Source organism: Piliocolobus tephrosceles, chromosome 13 (genome assembly GCF_002776525.5).
Source record: "Piliocolobus tephrosceles isolate RC106 chromosome 13, ASM277652v3, whole genome shotgun sequence".
NCBI classification, from domain to species: Eukaryota; Metazoa; Chordata; class Mammalia; order Primates; family Cercopithecidae; genus Piliocolobus; species Piliocolobus tephrosceles.
The window spans coordinates 111,698,774-111,720,960 of record NC_045446.1 but is presented as its reverse complement, the minus strand read 5'-3'; the positions used below and the strand labels follow the sequence as shown (position 1 = coordinate 111,720,960).

The 22,187-nt window shown below is 34.8% G+C and overlaps 1 long non-coding RNA gene across 1 annotated transcript in view; it reads left to right on the top strand.

Annotated features, from left to right (window-relative positions):
- Positions 1-22,187, top strand: part of LOC111540263 — a 72,091-nt gene that overhangs the window by 27,084 nt on the left and 22,820 nt on the right. The window contains exons 2-3 of the long non-coding RNA XR_002730923.1: positions 8,619-8,916; positions 10,776-10,867. This is a non-coding gene — a long non-coding RNA (uncharacterized LOC111540263). The remainder of the gene's footprint in view (positions 1-8,618; positions 8,917-10,775; positions 10,868-22,187) is intronic.

Sequence of the window (22,187 nt, the reverse complement as noted above, 5' to 3'; positions counted from 1 at the left end):
TTCTCGTAACTTGCTGTAATGTTTTTCTTTATACCATTCATGGTTTGTAATTATGTATTTCGACAATGATTTGATAAATGCATGCTCCTCCCATTGGACTTTCCTCCAGAGAAGGGAGAAGGGTATGGTATGGTTTACTCACCCCTGCATCCCTACCTCTTAGCTCAAGCATGGCTCATAATAAGAAACAATAGTAATTCATTCTTCTTCTTATTACTGATACATCTATGATCAGCCTCGTTTTTATTATAAAACCAAACCTAGTGATAGGTCGGGGAGTTACAGATTTGCTTTTTCCTTTACTCACTAATTCATTCATATATTCCATACAGCCATCAAACAAATAACAAAAAATGTACATTTAATGATTGCTGTTTCAACCCCTTTTTGAGCAAACAAGGATGAAACAGCTAAAAACTCTACCAATTGAAGAAACTTGTAATTGTTTAGGGGATAACAGGCAAATATAGAAACATACATGATTCTAATACAAAATAGAAACTGTTCAGTGCCCAAGAGAGCACTTCGAGCTTGGAGGACTGGAGAAAGATTTACAGAGGAAGCAGCCTTTGGCTGAGACTTGATGGTTATGGGAAACTTGGACAGGTGGAGATGGGAAGAAACCGTGTTCTAGATGCAAGCAAGAGTGAGATCAAAAGCTTGTACCTCTATCTGTAGAAAGTCATGTGCGTGTATAGTAAATAGTCAATATCTTAGTGATCTCAAAAGGAAGATGGTGTAGAAACTGAAGACTGAAAGCAGGTCCTGGAAAAAATTGAATGTTGGTCACAGGAGCTTAGATTTTTATTCTTAGGCCAGGGTGGAGTCATTGGAGGCCTTGGAGAACGGTGACCTCATCTGAATTGTGAGTTTGGAAAAGTAATTTAGCACCACTCTGTCTCAGGGTTAAGTTGGCTGTTGTGCTGATGTCGGAGACTCCTGTCTCTGATGTTTGATTCCCTATTCCTTAGTGTCCAAGGATGGGGACTTTAACCTCTGCTGCTCTGGCCTGAAATCATCTACCAAGTGTCCGTGATACTCGTTGCCTGCAGTTTAAAACTCTGCGTATCATTTGCTTCTCAACTGACACACTTGATCTTGGTCTCTTTAAATAAATAGACAACTCACAGCACATCTGCATATCTTTCAAGTCAGGTCTTCTTCCTTCTACTTTCAGATGAGGAAACTGAGGCTTGCAAGTGGCAGAACTGATTTTCAAACCCAAGTCTTCTGATCCCAAGTCTAGAGCTCTTTTCTGTCATAAGTTGACAATCTCTGTTAGCTCTAACAAAGGTTAAAAATATGAATGAATACAAATCAATCCACAATAATTAAAATTTATTGAATCTTTTCTATGTGCAGACCCTGTTCTAAGTGTTTTTATGTGTATCGAATCACTTAATGACCACAACCATTTTTTGAGGTAGGTACTATTGTTATCCCCCTTTTACAGGTGAGGAAATTGTGATATGAGAATTTTAAAAATGTGTCAGTCATACCATTAAGTGGAAGAGCCTGGACAGAAACCCTGGCATCTGATTTTTGAATCTGTGCTTTACTGCTGTGTAACTGCCTCCTAAGTTTAGGGATACATATATGTGAATGCACCTATTCATTTTCCCATATGCAGTGGGTGCTTAATAAATGTTGTCTGAATGTTAGTTTTATCTTTGATTTCAACTGATGTTGTGTGCATCCTACTTGTCTTGTGCCTCAGACCAATTTTGCTATCTGTGATTTGTTCTCCAGGTGCTCCAACACAGGTGGTCATCCCTAGATTAATGGCTCTACTGCTGTGCATTTATTTCTGGTCCTTCACCTTCTGCAACCCCAGGGGTCTACATTCACTTTCCATCCTGGTCTTTCCAATCAAATTCAAACCTTCCTTGTTCTAGTTAATTACAGACAACATTTGCTCTTCTGTGCTTGCAAAAGACATGGTGACATGTAATATACACACTTTTAGGGTCACATACACACTTTTTGAGGAATGAGTCTTTTATAAACCTATTACTCCTCCACCAGCATTGTATGGGTTTCCAAAGACTGTCAGGAAAGATCTTTTGGAATGGCAGGCAACTCACTAAAAATTTATCAAAGCAGATTAAATTTTTTAAAGAAAAACTAATAGCTGTTATATATCTACTGTGTTATGCTAGGCACTAAGCATTTTCAAATATCATGTGTCTTATTTAGAAATCACAACGATTATGCGAAGAATTATCACCTTATTTTACAGAGAAGAAATTAGGCTCAGATAAATAAAGGTGCTCATGGTTAGGACTAGGGAGTTGTGGAACAACGGTACAAATATAGGTGTGTCTGACTTCAAAGTTCAGTCATCTGACTGACAAATATTTATTAAGTTCCTACCCCATACGCCTAGTACCTGTTAAGTCCTAGGGATGTGTCAAGAAGCAAGATAGGCATGGCTCCCTCTGCAAAGAGCTCACAATACAGCAAGAACAGATAACTGCATAAATGATTATATCAAGTGTGATAAATGCTGAGACAGAAGAAATGCAACTAATATGTCTCTTCTTTGTATTCTCAAAGTAGTAAACAATGTAAGCTTAATTTTACTTTTTAGAAATGTACATTGCATTTAATAAAGTAATTATTCCCTTCTCTCCAATCTTCAATCTTCACATTCTCACTCTACTAGGGGAGTTTATTTGAACAACAGAGGATCTTCACACTATGTAATGCACCATGATATCTACTGTTGGAAAATTAAAAAATACAGGTGTGGTGTTAGGCCATTAGAAGCTGCCAGTGGTAATCTGCAAGATGTGCTAGAAAAGTTTAGGAAAACCTGTAAGAGGGTCCATTTTGGTAACTAAGCTCCTTTTGCATGAATGGTCAGGAAAACCTGGCTAGCATGAGATAGTGCTTTGGCAATGGCAGTGGCAGGCTGTGAGCTGTGAGAGGAGCTTGTACCCCGGTCTTGTTTACAATTTGTCTGAGGCTCCTTGAGCTCAGCCCAGCCAGATGGACTCTTCCTCTCAAATATCAGACCTGATCTCTTCAAATAAAACAGTACAAAGCACATTAAAAGCTTTGATCCAACTGTTCACTTTGCATTTGTGTGTGTTGGGGAAATGGGGACAAAGGAAGGATTTATGAGGCCTTTCTGTGGGTGGCCGGCGCAGACGCTGGGTACGTTAGAGGGAGGACGGGGGTGCTTGCTCTGTGTGGAGGCTCAATGGGACCCATGGCCCTGGCCTGCTCGGACGCCCCCGTGTGCTCACCATCTTCCCGGAACTTGCCCTGTGGGGCTCTTTCACATTTCAGTCTTCTGGTCATAAAGGGAAAGTTCCTGCGATAGAAGCCCTGACTTAGCTGGTCAGTCTTTTTCTCTGCCTCAGGGCAAGTTGGAATCGGACACCTTTCTTTAGGATTTTTCTGGAAAAGAAGTTTGTTAACATCTCTTGGTGATACCATCTTCCATTTTCACAGCACATTGTACCCTTGAATCATTTCACATAGAGTAACTTATTTGATTTACATCATCCCAAAACAGGTGGTTATGTATACTTTCTCTCTCTCTCTCTCTCTCTCTCTCACACACACACACACACACACACACACACACACACACACACACACTATATACAGACATTTCAATTACACGTATTAGAAAACTGGGTGTTTTGATTACAGGAAGGAGGAATCTTTAAGTGACTCCTATTATATACCAGACACTTTCAACAGATGATCTCATGAATCCTCTCATTCCCATAATGTAGGTGAGATTTGTCCGTTTTAAAGATGCAAACTACTGACGCTCAGAGACTTTAGGAACTCTCTGTTTCATTTGTAACAGATACCTATTATCATATTACCTATTATGAAAACTATGATTACCAAAAGGATGGAGCTAAGATTCAAACTCAAGTATGTTGATTCTGAGGCCTGTTTGGTTTGCTCTTCTGTGCTCATTGGCCTGCAGTTGCAAAGCTGCACCCCTCACAGGACTTTTGTCCTCTAACTTCTAGCTCAGTGTTCTTTGCCTCTACCAAACCTGAGGTGTAAAGGGACGGCAGCTCTCAGAAAATACTCCTTTGTGTCTGTTTTCTTTTATTTGTGTTCAGTAGATCCCAAGAACATCTCACAGGAAAGTTTCAATACAAGTTTTGAGATCAGTAAATGAAAGGAAATTATATGGGCAGAACATACAATATGTTGAAGGAGGATTCAGGAGCCTTCTTATGCTTAGGAATGGGGATATAGCAGAAAATTGCAGCGTTCTTTTTGCTGAATAGAAAAGCAACTCTGATTACTTAGTAAATACAGTGAATGAAGTCTATAGAATCCGTGAGTGTTGATATAATATTGGCTTCTTATTTCTCAGTTTCAAGTCACCTTGCTTTCCTCACCCCACCCACCAACTCTGCGTCCGGAAAAAACTGTTGCACGTTAAGCATTTGGTTTCTGGATAGTTCAGGAATGGGCGCTAGAGAGAAAAGGAATTTAGAAATTCCAATACAAACACAACACATAAAGCTTCATAAATTTCAGCGATTAAAGAATTTAAATGCCCCTTTAAAAATCGATTCTTCCTAGATTTGAAAAACAAATGAATCATTTTGAAAAATAAAGATAAAACATGATTGTTTCATGTTTCTCAAATAGTATTTAAAAATAGCTAGTCAGTGTGTGTGTGTGAGAGAGAGAGGGAAAGACTAGGTACTGTAAATTTAATTGCTTGTAATCTAACTTGCCTTTTTGTTCCTTTTTTCTTCCTTTCTTTCTTTTCTTTTTTTGTATCAGTTAATCTGTTGGTTACATTTTCAGCTTTTCTTTGCTTCTGGTTTCATTTTCAGATGAAAAAATGCTAGGCACACAGTGCTGCTGTCTGGTTGCCATGGCGACCACAGCCTATTATCCTGCCTTGTCATTCATCAAGAAAGAATTACACTTGACAGAGGCAGAGGAAAATGCCTGCAGTCTGCAGCATAGGAGGAAAAAAAGCTTTTCTTGTCTTCTATGTATGTAAAAGGTCTTTAATGCCCGTTTAGTTACATGTTTTATTTAGCATTATTTATTACTTGTGAGGACAATAACAGATACCTGTAAAAATATGTCCCCCGCCCTTCTAAAGTATTTAACTTGCAATTTGTCCATTTGCCTTGCTTCCCCATTTCAGACATATACCTAGTGTCACACTCCCACCCACCACCACAAAAACTGCTTCCACTCCGGCAATAGAAACAGCCAAATGATTAAATTCTCCACGGAGAATGACCACTGCAAAGGTAGCTAAGAGAGCCAGTTTTTCTTCCAAAAATGTTTTTCCTAATCAATAGTTCTGTTGTCCTACTATTCTTAAAACTAATGAGTGCCATACATAATCAATGAATAATTGAATACATTAATAACTTTTGATTAAATTATTTCTCCAAGTGTGCAATGCCCATGAAGTATAGCATCAACAAACTAATGCAAAACTGCAGAGATCTTTCCGTGAGATAATTGAATATAAAATCATGATTGCTTTTTACAAATTTGGATTCATCCCAAATCCATTGTTCTTCAAAGGCAGGAAAAGGTAATTACTTGTTATTTGACTATTCCTCATCATGGCTATTTGGATTAACCCAAATTATTTCCAAAAATAAATGGTGTAATAACTTTTGTATGTTTAAACATCTAGACATTTTTTTTAAGTCTGATATTTTCCCACCTCATTATTCAACTCTTACCATGGCTGTATCCAGTGGGCAATTTTAAACAACTTTTCTCTGTGGATTTCTTTGCTTTGCTCCCCTTGAATTGTTTGATTTCCTTGTTAAGATGGAGAATGTGGTTGTAAAAGAGGCAGTATTTTAAGCTGAGATCCTCTGAGAGTGTTTTTAAAAATATATCTGTTTGATCTTTTGTCTCAGCGATCAGAGAAAAGATGGACAGTAACAACAGTTCACCTTGAGCTGTTAGAATACCAGCATTTAGCATAACTGATAATTGTGACAATTAAGCTATGCTACGTTAAGTGTAAACGGGCAACTACAATGGGGACCATTGGACTTCTGAAGTTCAAGTTCTATTCTGTCTGAAGACAATTTCCCTACCAGAGGTCAAACTTTAGCACACACATGCAGACACAGAAGTCATAGTCCTGCATTGTAAGTGAAACAGAATTGGACAATTATCGGGTCAGTTTTGGTTTTGAAATGGTTCAGATTCTAACCTTCCCACCACTTCCTTAATTATCTCAACAATTCTGGCAAGAGGAGGTTTGGGGGTGGAAAAAGATAATTCTAAAAGAATTAAATAATTATAGCTGTCAGGAAATCTGTGCTGGATTTTATATATTCCTGCATAATAATTCAAAATCTCTGGATCTTTACTGTATCTCGGATAAGTTATTTTAATGCATATCTCACAGCATCCTTTATACACCCTTGCAATGTAAACTTGTAGAAACCATGGAATGTTTTTCTTTAATCTTGACATTTGGGAGAGCAAAGGAAACAACGAAAAGGAGAAAAGACGTGTTGAGTTTAGAATGGTGGCTATTTCTTATTGGTTCTAAACTTTTACTTTAATATTGCAGCAACACCGCTGTTCATTTCCTGTTAAACTTCAAGCCTACCTTTTGATTTTCAAATGTCCCTTAGGCTAATGTTTTCACTGAAGAATGAAATGAACAGGCAGAAACAATTAAGCGAGCAGATACAGTGAAAACGAGCACCACACCGCACTTTCACAGAAATGGAAGTGTATGAAGGAATTCTGCTTGGAATTTGATCCCACAGCAGCAAAGCTTTTGCTCCTTGTCATTTTTCTTCTGCCTACCCCCAGTGCACACCACTTCCCCTGTATGGGGGAAAAAAGATCTAGGCACACAAAGGAACTCCTAAATACTCACAGGCGTGGGAAATATTTTCTCTGCTTGTTACTAGTACAACATAATCTCCAAGGAAGAAAATCCAGCTAGATATTCTACACTGCAAATGTCTCCCAAAGCCTGTTAAATGTTCACATATGTCTTTATGAAATTTGTAATATGGATTGTTTATATAGTCCTGATTAAGAGCATGAACATCATTAAAAAGGATAAAGTCAGTTTGAGGATGGAAAATTATAAAGTCAGCTAAAACTGTTACCTACAAAAAAAGTATGGACTTTTTTTTAACTTAATAATCTGTGGCTCTTTAAAGAAAAAGATCCATAAACAGTCAAAAGTGAGTTGTTAAAGGGAATTAACAAAGTGTATCAGGAATTAATAAAGAAGTAATTAACTCTGCCCCAAACAAATCAGCCATCACGTGTTTATAGCATTTTTGTCCCTCTATGAAAGCTATATCTTCTTTTTTAGTCCCACACTAAGAGATTTTACGTTGCAAGAGCTTGGCATTCCTATTTTGGGATTGACTGTGTTAAAACAGGGTGCTATAATACACAAAGGAGACCTGTTACAGCATAGCAAAGTAAAGGGTCTTAAGGAAGAGGCATCATAGGATCCATTCTGGAAGAATCTGTATTATTATCAGATACAATGCTTGTATGATTGATTCAAGATGAGCTCTGTCTGAATTCAAACTTTATTTCTAAAGAGAGTATGCATTTGGAAATTGCCTTGTGAAACCGTCAGAATACAGAAAACACAAAGTTTAAACCTTTTGGATGCCTTCTAGCACCTCAGCAGTGAAGCAGGAAGATGGACGGCATCCGTAAGATTATACTGAGCGGAAGGCATGGTTTTTGTTTTTTATTGAATCCATCCTGTAGTATTTTCCCAATAAAACACCTCTTGTAAACCAGGGTCTTTGTATTTTTGTTGTTGTTGTTATGGGATTTTTTTAAATACCAGTATAATAGTTTTACTCTACAATAGTGAAGATGGGAAGACAGCTGCTAGTAAACATAAAACCAGTCATATAATGGCATTACAATGGATTTTTTATTTGAGATTCCAGGATGGGGTAAATTTGTTACCCCAGCAAATAGCTGGTTACATGGAAATTGACTTTAGGGAACATTTCCCTGAAAAAGAAGGCAATTTATATTGGTTAAAACACTAAACACCAACACACTTCCTCTTTTTTTTATTTATTCAAAAACAAAACAAATAAGAACATACCTATGTGGTGTCTAGACATCAGAACTCTCTAGTAAACCATTCTTGAAGGTGTTATAATACCAGCCCTGAAGCAATAAAAAGGCACAAATGAATTTTCAGCAGTGCATGGAAGATGTAAGTGGAATAAGATAGTTTGTCTTATCTGCAGTTATCTACCACTGGCATCACTGAATTAAGAAAATTGAGATCATTTGGTCATCTTGCTTGCCTTTGTAACACAAAAAGATAAATCTAAAATATTCATGGATGTATTTACATATTTGCCGACACAGTTCATTCTTCACATTATAGTGCTATATTTGCTAAATGTCTAAATGACCTTACAGGGGGAAAAAAAAAAAAAGGTAGTAGTAGCCGCAGGGAAAATGTAATTAAACACATGAAAAACTTCACTAGGATGGATAGCACTAAACTTTGAAACTAGTCACCACTATTATTAGCAATTCTCTTTTGCTAGAGGTCCATTGTGGCCCCCCAGAAGAGGCTCCCAGAACCTGTGAATGTGACCTTGTTTGGAAAAAGGTCTTTGCAGATACAGTTAAGCTAAAGATCTCAAGAGGATATCGTCCTGGATAAGGGTGGAGCCTAAGCCCAAAAACAAGATTACCTGAAAGAGAAAAGAAAGGGGGAAACACACAGAGACACAGCCAGGGGGGCCACCTGAAGATGGAGGAGGAGACAGGAGTGATGAGCCTTCAAGCCAAGGAATGCCAAGGGCTGCCAGCAGCCACGAGAAGCTGAGAGACGCAGAGAACGAATCCTCTGCCAGAGCTTCCAGAAGGAACTAACCCTCTCAATACCTCGATTTTGGACTTCTGGACTCCAGAACTGTGAGAGAATATATTTCTGTTGTTTTAAGCCATTCAGTTTGTAGTAATTGGTTACAATAGCCCTGTGAAGCTGATATACGGTCCTTCAACAATCAAAGCAAAAAAGGGGACCTATTAGCACATGGAGTGCAAGGGAGGAAGGAATAACTGAGCTGTTTGAAGGTCAGTGTGCAGCGGGATGTCGTAAGCAACCAGAACTCAGGTCCAGATTCTGCCAGAAGTCTCCCTCTGTGTTTGTCTATTCTCACACTGCTAATAAAGACATACCTGAGACTGGCTAATTTATAAAGGAAAGTGGTTTAATTGACTCACAGTTCTGCAGGGCTGCAGGGGGCCTTAGGAAACTTACAATCATGACGAAAGTGGAAGTAAACACATCCTTCTTCACATGGCAGCAAGGAGAAGTGCCGAGTCAAAGGGGGAAAAACCCCTTATAAAACCATCAGATCTCATGAGAACTCACTCACTATCACGAGCACAGCAGCACGGGGGTAACTGCCCCCATGATTCAATTACCTCCCACCAGGTCCCTACCAAGACACATGGAGATTATGGGAATTACAATTCAAAATGAGATTTGGGTGGGGACACAGCCAAACCATATCAGTCTTTTTCCTCTGTGCTTCACTGTCTGTCATTGAAAACTGGCATTCTTCACTTGGCAGGAAACACGGCTGCTAACATCTTTTGAGTTTTTTATTGTATGGCTTCAATCATCTCAGACATACTAACTTCCTTTCATATTTCCAAATTATTTGAAAGAATCTTACTTTCCTAATTTGAGTCATGTCTCACCCTGAAGTAACCAACAGAGGCTAAGCTGCCAGGATCTTATAAAATATGACAGCTCCTAAGGAAACCACTTGAATGGGTGGAGGTACTGGGCACCCAGGTGTCCATCCCATGGGATCTTTTCTGTCTGTTTTATGATAGCCTTTTTTTAAGGACAACCGTGTGGCATTTGCAAAGACATTTGTTTTGTGTACAAGATGTGCAAGTGAATCTGAGTTCTGCCATTGACTGGAAGTGTGACATTAGCAAGTCACTTGGCCTTTCTGAGCTTCCTTATCTTGTTAAAAATGAGGATAGATTGTTTGATAAACACTCTACACCTAGAAGGATCTCAATAATGTTTGTTAATAATGGTCATAGAAGTATTGAACTTAAATGGACCTTAAAGACAGACAAGGTTAATCACCTTATTTTCACAGATGAGATTTCAGAATTTAAGTTGGTGAGAAAACCAGGGCAAGAATTTAGGTTACTTAACTACCAGATTAGTGTTCCTTTGTTATTTTATATGATCTGTCCCCATCCCTGTGGATATAAAATAAGGTCTCATCTGAAAGGTGTTATTCAACTAAAGAAAAAGCAGCTTTCTTAGAACAGACACTGATATTAGGCTTTAGATTAGATATTAACACAGGGATAAAGGTGTCAAAAAAGAAAGACCAAAGAGTTGTGTTGGGAGTTAAAATGTGAAGGACCCAGTCAAGTGCCTTGCCATTTCTGAGCCTATAAAAAGTAATTGTTTTGAGACAGCATTCACACAAATAAATCATGAGGGGTTCAGACCCCTCTAATTATTAAGCCATCTTGTTTACATCCCTCTATCCTGTGTTTATTTTCCTTTGGCTACCCTTATTATACAATAAAAGTTTGAAAGAACCCGTTTGCCTCAGTTTGACAATGAGAAAATCAAGAGAAAGATTTTTCCTTCTTTGGGCCAAGCTTTGGTCCAAGTAAGAACAATTACTAATATGTCTAGTGACTATAGTTCTGCTCATTTTTATGCTTATAAAAGCCTGATGCTGAATGCCTATGTTTTAAAGTTTTTATAAGATCAACTTTGCTTTCAGATAACCCTGCTTCCTCCACCTCACAAAAACTCACAAGCTGCAACCCTTCTGATGTCCACTCCCACACAAGCCAGCTTCAGGCCTTTTTCAAGGTAAAGTGCCGTATTTATTGTAGCATTTATGAACTTCCTAATCGCCTAACATGTGTAAAACTGCACTAGTGTTTTTATTAGGCTCCTACCTATTTTTATGTGTCACTGATGAAGTGTTTGAATGTTTTGCCCAGTCTCATTTTTGTGCTAAACCTTATGATGTGACTTTTATTGCATGATTTTATGTGGCAATGGTGATTTTTAGGAATGCATATTTCATATTATGGTAGAATTGACTGTATCTTGTTGGGATATGGGTTATATAAGCAAATTCAATAGCCAAATATAACCTCTAAAATCTGCATTTTGCCACAGGTAAATGATAACTCAATGATAATTGAATCAATGTCAATAATTTCTTTCTGCTTAAGGTTTACATCTTATCTGTATATTGACCCATGATTGCTTATGCATTTCATTTTACTTCTCGATGAGTAGCAAACTATTCACAGTTCCCTGGATGCACCAAGATCTCTTATGGCTCTTAGAACTCAACATTACTTTTGTTTATTAAATTCCCACTTCCCATCTTTGCCAGATTAATTTCTACTAATCACTTAGACTTTGGTTAAAATATCACTTCTTTCAGGAAGACTTCCTGGCTATTATTTCCTCCTCAGTTTGGTTAAATGCCTCTTATACGTGCTCTCACAGCATTTTGTGCTTAGCCTTATCATAGTTTTTGCTACATTTATTTCTCATTGCTTTCAGATCCCAACTTTCAAGTTAAGAGCTGTGCATTTTAATCCCAAATCTCCATGCCTAGGTCAGTGCCTGGCATGAAACAGATGCACAGCTTATTATCTGAAAATTACCTAAATAAATTAATGAATATATTATTTCTTGAACTAGTTTATTAGTTTTCTATTCCTAATTAACAAATGAACACAAGTTTAGTGGATCAAAACAATAGAAACTTACTATCTTACAGTTCTGTAGGTCAGAATTCTGACATGGATCTCACTGGGCTAAAACCAAGCTGTTGGCATGGCTGAATTCCTTCTGGAAACTCTAGTAAGAAATTTATTTTCTTGCCCTTTTCAGCTTCTAGAGGCCACACCTTGTTCAGAATTAATAGATCATGTAAGTGTAGATTTATTTTCTACTCTCAGTTCTTTTGTGGTAGAAGAAGGTGGGTTATCTGAAATGAGACAGAAAGAGTAACGCCAGATGAGGTTGGGTTTGACTCATAATATACAGGTGGATATGGGTGAACTGAGCAGCTGGTGGATGTTTGAGGTGTGTCTGTGTGGTTCATTAAGCCATTTGTTCATCTTTACACCAATACCACACTTTTCCAATTTCTATACTTTCTTTTGTTTTTATGATATTGTAAATGGTATGTTTATAGGTTCATTTTTCAAGTTTTGATTGCTAGTATGTAGTCAAATACAAAAGCAATTGACTTTTGTATGTAGACATTGTTTTCTGTGATAATATTAAATCAGCTTATTAGGATTTTTTAAAAGACTTCTTAGAATTTTCTATATATTATGTCACCAGTAATTCAAAAGAGTTTTTCTCTTTCCTTTTTGGTCCTTATGCATTTTATTTATTTATATTGTCTTATTATACTAGCTGGGGACCTCTAGTACAAAGATGAATATGAGTGCTAAGAAAGGACATCCTTACTTTGTTTCCTAAGGGAAAAGCATTCAGTATTTTATAATTAAATATAATATTATTTCTGTTTGTAAAAAATAAGTGGTTTTTATCAGATTGAGAAAATTTTCTTTTATATCTGACTTTCTGGTAGATACTATTATTATTACTACTATTATTATAGTTGGGTGTTGAATTTCATCAAATGCTTTTTCTTCAACTAATGAGATAATCAAGTGATTTTTCATTATTTTATCTTGCCAATATGTTTAATAACATTCATTTTATTTTGAGTGTTAAAACAGCTTTGGATTTCTGGTATAATCCCACTAGGTCATGATGTATTAGCCTTTTTATGTATTGCTGGATTTGGGCTGATCATATTTTCTTGAGGACTTCTGTATCTGTGTTATTGAAATGTATTAATCTGTAATTTTCTTTTTTTCTAATGTATGTGAATGACTTGGTATCAAGTTAACACTGGCCTCATAAAATGAATTGGGAAGTGTTCCCTTCTTTTATATTTTTGAAAAAGTTTAAATACAATTTGTATTATTTCTTTCTTAATTGTTTGATAGGCTTTACCAGTGAAGCCATCTATGTTTTTTTTTTTTTTTTTTTTGTGGAAAGGTTTTAAAATTATGAATAAATTTGTTAATAGATATAGGGTTATTCTGATTTTTCATTTCTTCTTGTGTTAAGTTTAATAATTTATATTCTTCAAGAGACTTGTTCTTTTAATGTAAATTGCCAAATTTTTACTCACAAAGTTGTTAATAGTATTCACTTATTGTGTTTCTGGTTTGAATAATCTATAATAATATTTCCTTTTTCATTTGTAATATTGATAATTTACATTTTCTCTTTTTTGTTAATGAGTATAGCTAGGAGGTATCAATTTTATTAATCTTTTTAAATAATTTTTTTTAGTTTTTCTATTATTTGTCACTTTTCTATTTAATAAATATCTGCTTTTATCCTTATTATTTCCTTATTCATTCTTACTTTGGGTTGATTTATCCTGATTTTTCTAGTTCCTTATGACAGACTCTTAGATCACTGTTTTTAAATCATTCTCATTTTCTAATGTAAATATTTAAAACCTTGTTTCTTTCTGCTTTACCTTCATCTTACAAATTTTGATATGTCATATTTTTATTTCATTTAGTTCAAAATATTTTCTAATTTCCTTTTAATTTTGTATCTGACCTATGTCTTAGTAAGCATTTTAATTAATTTCCAGATATTGAAAGATTTTTCAAATATATTTTGCAATTGATTTTTAATTGAATCCTGTTGTGGTCAGAGAACTTTCTCTAAATGATTCAAATTATTTTAAACATATTGAGATTTGTCTTATGGCCTAGCACAAGGTTTATCTTGGTGAATGTTTTATGAATGCTTGAAAGGAACATAGATTTTCTGATTGTTGGAAAGAGTGTTTTGTAAATATACTTAGAATTGTGTTTGTTGATAGGATGATTCAAACGTTCTATATGATTATTGATTTTATGTCTAGTTATTCTGTCAACTGAGATAAGAGTGTTAAAATCTCCAACTGTAATTTTGAATTTGTCTATTTCTCTTTTTTGTTCTATTTATTTATGCTTCATGAATTTTGATGCTCTGTTATTAGTGATGCATATCCTGTTATGATTACTGTGGCTTCTTTATGATTGGACACTTTTGTCATTATGAAATATCCTTCTTTATCTCTGGTAAAACTAATTTTCCTGAAGTCTACTTTGTCTAATATAATTGTAGCCACTCCATCACTCTTAGAATTAGTGTTTTCATAGCACACCTTTCTCCAATCATTTTCATTTCTAAGCTCAATGTGTCTTTACATTATATGTGAGTCTCTTGTAAACAGCACATATTAGGTGATGCTTTTTAATAAGGTCTCACAGTTTCACCTTTTAGTAAAGTATTTTGTTCATTTACATTTAATATATTTATTAAAATAGTTGGACTTAAGACTTCCATATTGCTCTTTGTTTTATATTTTCCCATATATATTTTATTCTTTTTTCCCTCTTTTCTGACTAATTTTAGATTAGTTTTTACTATTCTATTTTACATCTCCTATTGGTTTAATATATATATCACTGTATTTGTTTTTTCATATTATTCTTAATGGTTGTTATAGGACTTATCATATGGATCTTTTACTTATCACAGTCTGACTTGCATTAATACTAGCCCACTGTTTGTAAAACACAAGGAAATTAAAAGTTTCCCCTCCTCTATTTTTTTCTGTTTTTGTCACACATTTAACTTTTACATGTTTAAAGAAACCTCATAATTCATTGATATTATTTTTTCTTTAAACAATGAATTATCTTTAAAAAATCAAAAAACAAAAACACATTAAAACATATTATATATTTACCTATATAGTGGCTATTCCAAGTGCTTTTTATTCCTTTGTGAACTGAGTTTCCATCTGAAATTATTGTCCTTCAAACTTAAAACCTCCCTTTGACATTTCCTGTAATGCAGGCCAGCGGGTGACAAATTTTTTCTTTTTTATTAATTGCTTTGGTTAAAAAACTAATGTATCATGAAGACTCAGGCACTAAAATATGTCAACATTTTCTAGCTAATATTCAAAGAAAGCTGTCTAACCTCTAATCATATGTAATTTTACTGAGAAAAATAAATGAAGACAGCAGAAAAAAGTAGTTTTATTTTCTCTTCATTTTGGAGGAGTAGTTTTCACTGGATATTGATTGTTGACTGTTTCCTTCTAGCACTTAGAAATTGTCCTTCTATTGTCTTTTCACCTGCATTGTTTTTAATGAGAAGTCAGTAGTTTTTCTTATGATTGTTTTTGCTGTGTGTAATGTGTCTATTTTCTCTGTCTTCTTTTAATATTTTTCTTACTATTACTGACTTTCAGCTAATGAGTGATGATATGCTTTGGAGATATTTTCTATAGATTTATTCTTCTTGGAATTTATTAAGCTTTTTTGGGTCTCTGAGTATATAGTTTTTAATCAAATTTAGAAAATCTTCAACCACCATTGTTTCAAACATTTTTCTGCTCTCCTCCTCTTGTCTCTCCTTATAGTATGCCAATTCCATGCATGTAATTAGATATTGTCACATGTCACTGAGGCTCAGTTAATTTTTTCAGTCCACTTCACTCTCTGCTTCAGTTTGACTCATTTCTATTTTTCTGTTCACATTCACTGATCTTTTCTTTTGCTGTTAAACTCATCCAGGGAAATTTTCATTTCATGTATTTTTTAGAGGGAGGAACAAAGTTCTAAGATTTATTTTTTATTATCCTATTTTATTGTAATATTTTATTTTATTTTTAAAGATGACTTCTTGCTATGTTGACCAGGTTGGTCTAAAACTCCTGGCCTCAAGTAATCCTTCCAGCTTGGCCTCCCAAAGTGCTGGGATTATAGATGTGAGCCATGACACCCAGCAGGGGATATCTTTTTTCTTTTATGTTCTTTTATAAAATTTCCATTCTCTATTGTGTTTCTCTACTTGTTTCCTCACTTTATTCACATTTTCCTTTAAATCTTCAACATAGGAATAATAGTTGTTTTAAAGTTATTTTCTGTTAATTCCATTATCTCTCTCTTTTCTGAGTTCGTTTCTATTGACTGATTTTCTTCTGCTGTTGTCTTTATACATCAAGTAATTCCTGATTTTATGCTGAACATTATAGTTCCTATGGTGTGTGATTTTAGTTTCCTTCTTAATAGAGTGTTAAGTTTTGTTCTAGAAAGCAGTTAAATTAAGCCATCTTGATTCCTTTGAGTCTTAGTAAAATTTTGTTAGAGCAGGCCTAGAGTAGCTTTTACTCTAGAGATAAATATGTCCTTCTAAGGCATGGCCTTTCTGGACTCTCTACTAAGCACTGTGGGTGTTTAAAGAGGTCTCTGCTCTCTAATTGGTTGGAATTTAAATATCTCTCAGCCTGTGCAGGCTATAGTACTTGTTCTATTCACAGCTCCTCTGTAGTTTTTCTTCCTCTAGTAACTGTCTTTGCTCAGTAGTTGTTCTATGCTGGACCTCATGTTTTCTTGGCCTGCCCATGTGAAGCTGTGTTTCTGGGTCCTCAATATAGATTTCCAAATCTCCTGCTCTGTACAGCTCCCTTTTATGTGGACCCTGACTCATACATTCTAGCAAGTACTGGAGCTCCAAATTCTGTTCTCTTTCCCCTCAGCCCCAAAAAAATGACCACTGTGCTCTGGGTTTCCTCTCCCTCCACTACAGTTCAGAAAATGCCTCCAAACAGAAAGCCAGGGAGATTGTTGAGCTAATGTTTTTTAGTTTTCTTCACACAGTAATCACTATTTCGCATTGCCTGTTGTACAACGTCTTAAAATGGTTATTTCATATACTTTGTCCAATTTTATAGTTATTTATGACAGGAAAATTAGTTGTATATCCGTTACTCTGTCATCATTGGTAAGCAGGTATTTTAATGCAAATCATTTTACTTGTCAAGTTCTTTGAAGAATAGGTCTAGATGCTTTTCTTCGTAATCAGAGATACCACCTTAGTAATTGTACTCCAGTAAGTTTGTTGTACATTTGTAAGTTAGTTTTAATGTATGTATATAAATGTGGGTGTGTAGCACATAATGAGGTTGCAGTAATCACATGAAGTAGCAATCATTTACTTTCATGCATGCAACATCCTTGTCAATTTCTTGTTTTATGTCAATTTTCCTAGTTTGGATCTTACTTAGCCCTGTGAGAACTGTAGCTAGAAGAACAAAAATGAAAGCACACTTTTTCTATTTGCTTTTAATTCTAAACTACATTACTTTTTAGAGTGTTATTCACCCAACATAAAGAATAATTCTGTTGGTGAGAGAGCTAACTAGAGTCAATTACACCCTAACAGACTTGGCAGACTTTACATGAACAGCAATGTAAAAGTAGGTTTGTTCTCTATATTCGTACGGTTGATTCAGAAAGAACATTGTTCACAGTATTTGTAAGATGTCAAATGTACTGTTCAAGTCAATGGAACAAAAATGGGTCTATGATTCACATGTAGTTTTATTCAAAGAGTAAATATTTATGTGCATTAACTTGTAAACAAAAATGTGTTCATAAATTTAAACCAAATTTTATCTAGTACTATTTTGAACTTGATTTCTATAGTACAGATATGCATAGCAGTTTGCCTTAAGAGTTCCTCTAGTGTGCGTTGTAATCAGGCTTTGTACATGTGGTGTCCCTAGTAATACCCTGGTAGACATGATCAAAACCAAGGTTGCAAATGTATAGACTTCTGTGATAATATAAATATGAATATTTATTGGGTGTCATTTATGTTTCTACTCCCTCAACAGATGCATTTTGAGTACCAGGTACTGTGTTAGGTGCTGAGAAAAAAACATGATTTTAGATACATTGTAGAATGTGTTTTAGAGAAAGCCTATGTCTTATCAAGATGTAAATATAAATAGCTATTTCACTATTTACACACTGCATAAAGCAAGAATTTGAAAACACATCTTCCTAACCTCCTATTTCAGGAACATCAAAGCCATCACTCATCCCTTACACACAAAAAGTCACCTAGCCAATGAGAATTTCCTTTTTCAAAAAATTAAAGCAGCACTGGTAGTAGTCATTACTACGTTTTATACCTGCTAACTTTAAGATCAATCTCAGCTGCAAGTAAACACTGTGGGTTAGGTTTTTTTCTTTTTTTAACTTGTGGTTCTTTTTTGTTTTGTTTGATTTTGTTTTTAGGTCATAATTTCCTTGGCCTAAATAAAGGATGAAGGAGTCTGCTACTTAGGAATCTTTTTTCTTAATGCTACATGGAATCAATCTCAGTTTCTACATAGCTTCTCAGAATTATTGTTAAGAGCTAAGTTACTTTTCTATTGTGCTTGGTAATGTATTACATCACATAAAATAGAAGATCTCTGAGTGATAGTCTACAGGATTTCTCATCAGATGCATCTGTTAATTAGTTAATTTTTCTAAGGCATTTTCAAAATTGAAGAAAGAAGATAACTCATTTTGAGCAGCATTGGAATCTCTTTCTTCATGCAGACTGGAAGTAGACTTTGAATCATAGCTATAGATTTTTATTGCAGCTGGCACTTGAAGCTTGCATGAAAAGCAAGTGCAGATCAATTTTTGTGATTCTCATCTAAAAATACATAAAACCCAAGTTGTACTCTGGAGATTAACTAGCATTATCAATAGCAAATGTCTTCCTTCACCAGAGATTAGTGAGAATTCAGACTTGATCACGCTACTCTTATATCTGTCCTGCATGGCACTTTCAATAGATAGCATCTTACCAAAAAATATAGATGTGTCCTTGGTATTTAACATTTTTGATGAGAAATTGCATCCAGACATTTTAAATATAAAAACTCTAAGTGTATGAAATAAAACAACTATAGATATACTATGTATTGCATATTCTTTTCTTTCTCCTGAAATAAAACTTTGATATCTGAGGACGTGTGTATGTAATTAACAATGGCTGCATACACACAGACACACACACACAGACACACACACACAAATATAAATCTAAGGATTTTTAAATTCAGTTAAATTATTTTTTACCCATGAAGCTTCAAATGTCCAAGTTGTGTCATATCAAAATGAATGAAACGCAACTTATCAAAAAGTAAAAAGTTTTAGTAATCAATTTCATTCACGAAATTTTATTTGGCTGATTTTTTTACAATATGACCAATTGTTTTGACATGATATAGACATTTTGAAGAAATGTGTTTGCTTGTAATTGTTAAATGATTAACTTTGTATGTAACATATGTTAATTTTACATTCAAAAAAAATTCTGGATTCTTAAAAGTTGTTATTTATCCAGCTCCAGCATAAGAACTTTATTTGAAATCAGCTACAGCAGAATGATACCATCATAATTCTTTAGTCTCGAAAGGACAGCTAACAACAGAATTATTTCATTTTAGTGCAAGGAGGAGAGTTTCTCAGAGACAGATGGAGTTCCGTAGAGACTCTCAATGGGTGAGGTCTACTTAGGAATTTAAAAATAAAAATAACAAAAGGGATATTTTCTTCAGAATAACAGAGAAAAATAAAGCTACTTTCTATGAAATCAAAGGAAAGAGCAGGTTAAAAAACATACTAACATAGGATTATTAATCAGATTTTGTTTATTTTGTTTAAAAACTACCGGAACTTAGCATTGTGAGAGATTCACACTAAAGTTATTCATAAACACACAAAAAGGGTACACTTTCTGTGGTTTATTCATGTTTCATTTGTTTAATATTTTAGTATTTAAAAAATATCAATGTATTTTGATAATATGTTTTCATTTGAAAATAATATTACATGTGTTAATTTATATACTATCCTATTTAGTATCTTCAGACTACTTGGAAACTATGAATAAGAAAAAGCGGTTGTTTTAGGACCCTTTCACTTTAATCCTCAACTTGTGATGAATGTTGTCCAAGTATACTCATAATTTTTTGTTTAACCACTATCATACAAATAGTATCTTTAAGCAATAGTTTTTAATAAATTTTTACTTTTTTATTTTTAGGAGCTTTCCAATAGTGTTAAAGAAGTAATGACTATCATTGGTATTTGTGGATCTTCATGTATGATTGAGGGTAACTAGTTATCCTGATTTGCCGGGGACTGAGAGATTTCCTGGAATGTGAGGCTTGCAGTGCTAAAATGGGAAGAGTCCGAGGCAAATCAGGACAGGTAATCCCCCTAAATGACAGACACTGACTTAAGTGGCTAATACAAGTAGAGCTAACATTTATTGAAGTCTTAGATGTCAGGTATGGGGCTAAGCCCATTGGCTCTTTTATTTAATCCTCATGACAGTTCTTTGACGTAGGTGCTAAATTTCATCTCATTTTGTAGATGAAGAAACTGAGTCTCAGTCAATTGTAAAACATAGGTTTGATTAACACATGCATATTGAATATACCAGAATATATGTTCTTCTAAACCAGTATTTCTTATGTCTTAGTATGACTTAAACAATACTGTTTTATAGTACGCTTAATGAATGATTAGACCTGAAAAGTAGACTTTAAAGATAAGTGTTTCAGATATCTACAATGAAAACTATAAAACACTGATTTAAGAAATCACACAAAAAAATTTAAGAAGAAAAAAATTTAAGAAATACCCCCAAAATTTAAGAAGACACACAAAAAATGGAAAGATATTTTATTTTCATAGATTGAAAGAATCAATATTATTAAAATATCCATACTACACAAAGCAATCTACAAATTTAATGTAATCCCTATCAAAATATAAATAACATTCTTCACAGAAATAGAAAAAAAATCCTAAAATTTATATGGAATCCCAAAAGACTCAGAATAGTCAAAGCTATCCTAAGCAAAAAGAATGGAGCTGGAGGAATCACATTACCTGACTTTAAGTTATACTACAGAGCTATAGTAACTAAAACGGCATGGTACTGGCTTAAAACTAACACATAGATCAGTGGAACAAAATAGAGGACCCAGAGATGCATACATCTACAGGGAACTTATTTTTGTCAAAGGTGCCAAGAACATACATTGGAGAGGGGACAGTCTCTTCAATAAATGGTGCTGGAAAAACTGGATATCTATATGCAAAAGAATGAAACCAGAACTCTTTCTCTTGCCATATGCAAAAATAAAATCAAAATGGATTAAAGACTTAAATATAAGACTTCAAACTATGAAACTACTAAAATAAAGCATTGAGAAAACTCTCCAGGACAATGGACTGTGCAAAGATTTCTTGAATAGTACCCCACAAACACAAGCAGCCAAAGCAAAAATGGACAAATTAGAACACATCACGTTAAAAAGCTTCTGCACAGCACAGGAAAATATCAACAAAGTGAAGAGACAATCCACAGAATGGGAGAAAATACTTGCAGACTATCCATCTGACCAAAGATTAATAACCAGAATATGTAAAGAGCTCAAACAACCCTATCGAAAAAAATCTAATGACATGATTAAAAAGTGGGCAAAAAATTTGAATAGACATTTCTCCAAAGAAGACATAAAAATGGCAAAAATGTATACATGTTCAACAGCATAATCATCAGAGAAATGCAAATCAAAACTACAATAAGATAAAATCTCACCTCAGTTAAAATTGCTTATATCCAAGACAGGCAATAACAAATGCTGGTGAGGATGTGGAGAAAAGGGAACCCTCATCCATTACTGGTGGGAATGTAAATTAGTACAGCCACTATGGAGGACAGTTTGGAGGGTCCTCAAAAAACTGAAAATAGAGCTCCACTATAATCCAGCAATCCCACTGCTGGGTATATACCCCAAAGAAAGAAAATTAGTGTATTATACTGATATCTGCACTTCTATGTTTATTGCAGCACTATTCATAATAGCCATGATTGGGAAGCAACCTAAGTGTCCATCATCCAAGGAATGGATAAAGAAAATGTGGTACATATACACAATGGAGTACTATTCAGTCATATAAAAGAATGAGATCCTGTTACTTGCAACAACATGGTTCAAACTGAAGATCATTAATGTTAAGCAAAATAAGGCATGCACAGAAAGGTAAACTTTGCATGTTCTCACTTATTTGTGGGTGTTACAAATTAAAACAATTGAACTCATGGAGATAGAGAGTAGAAGGATGGTTACCAGAGGCTGGGAAGGTTAGTGGGAAGTGTGTGTGTGTGTGTGTGTGTGTGTGTGTGTGTGTGTGTGTGTGTG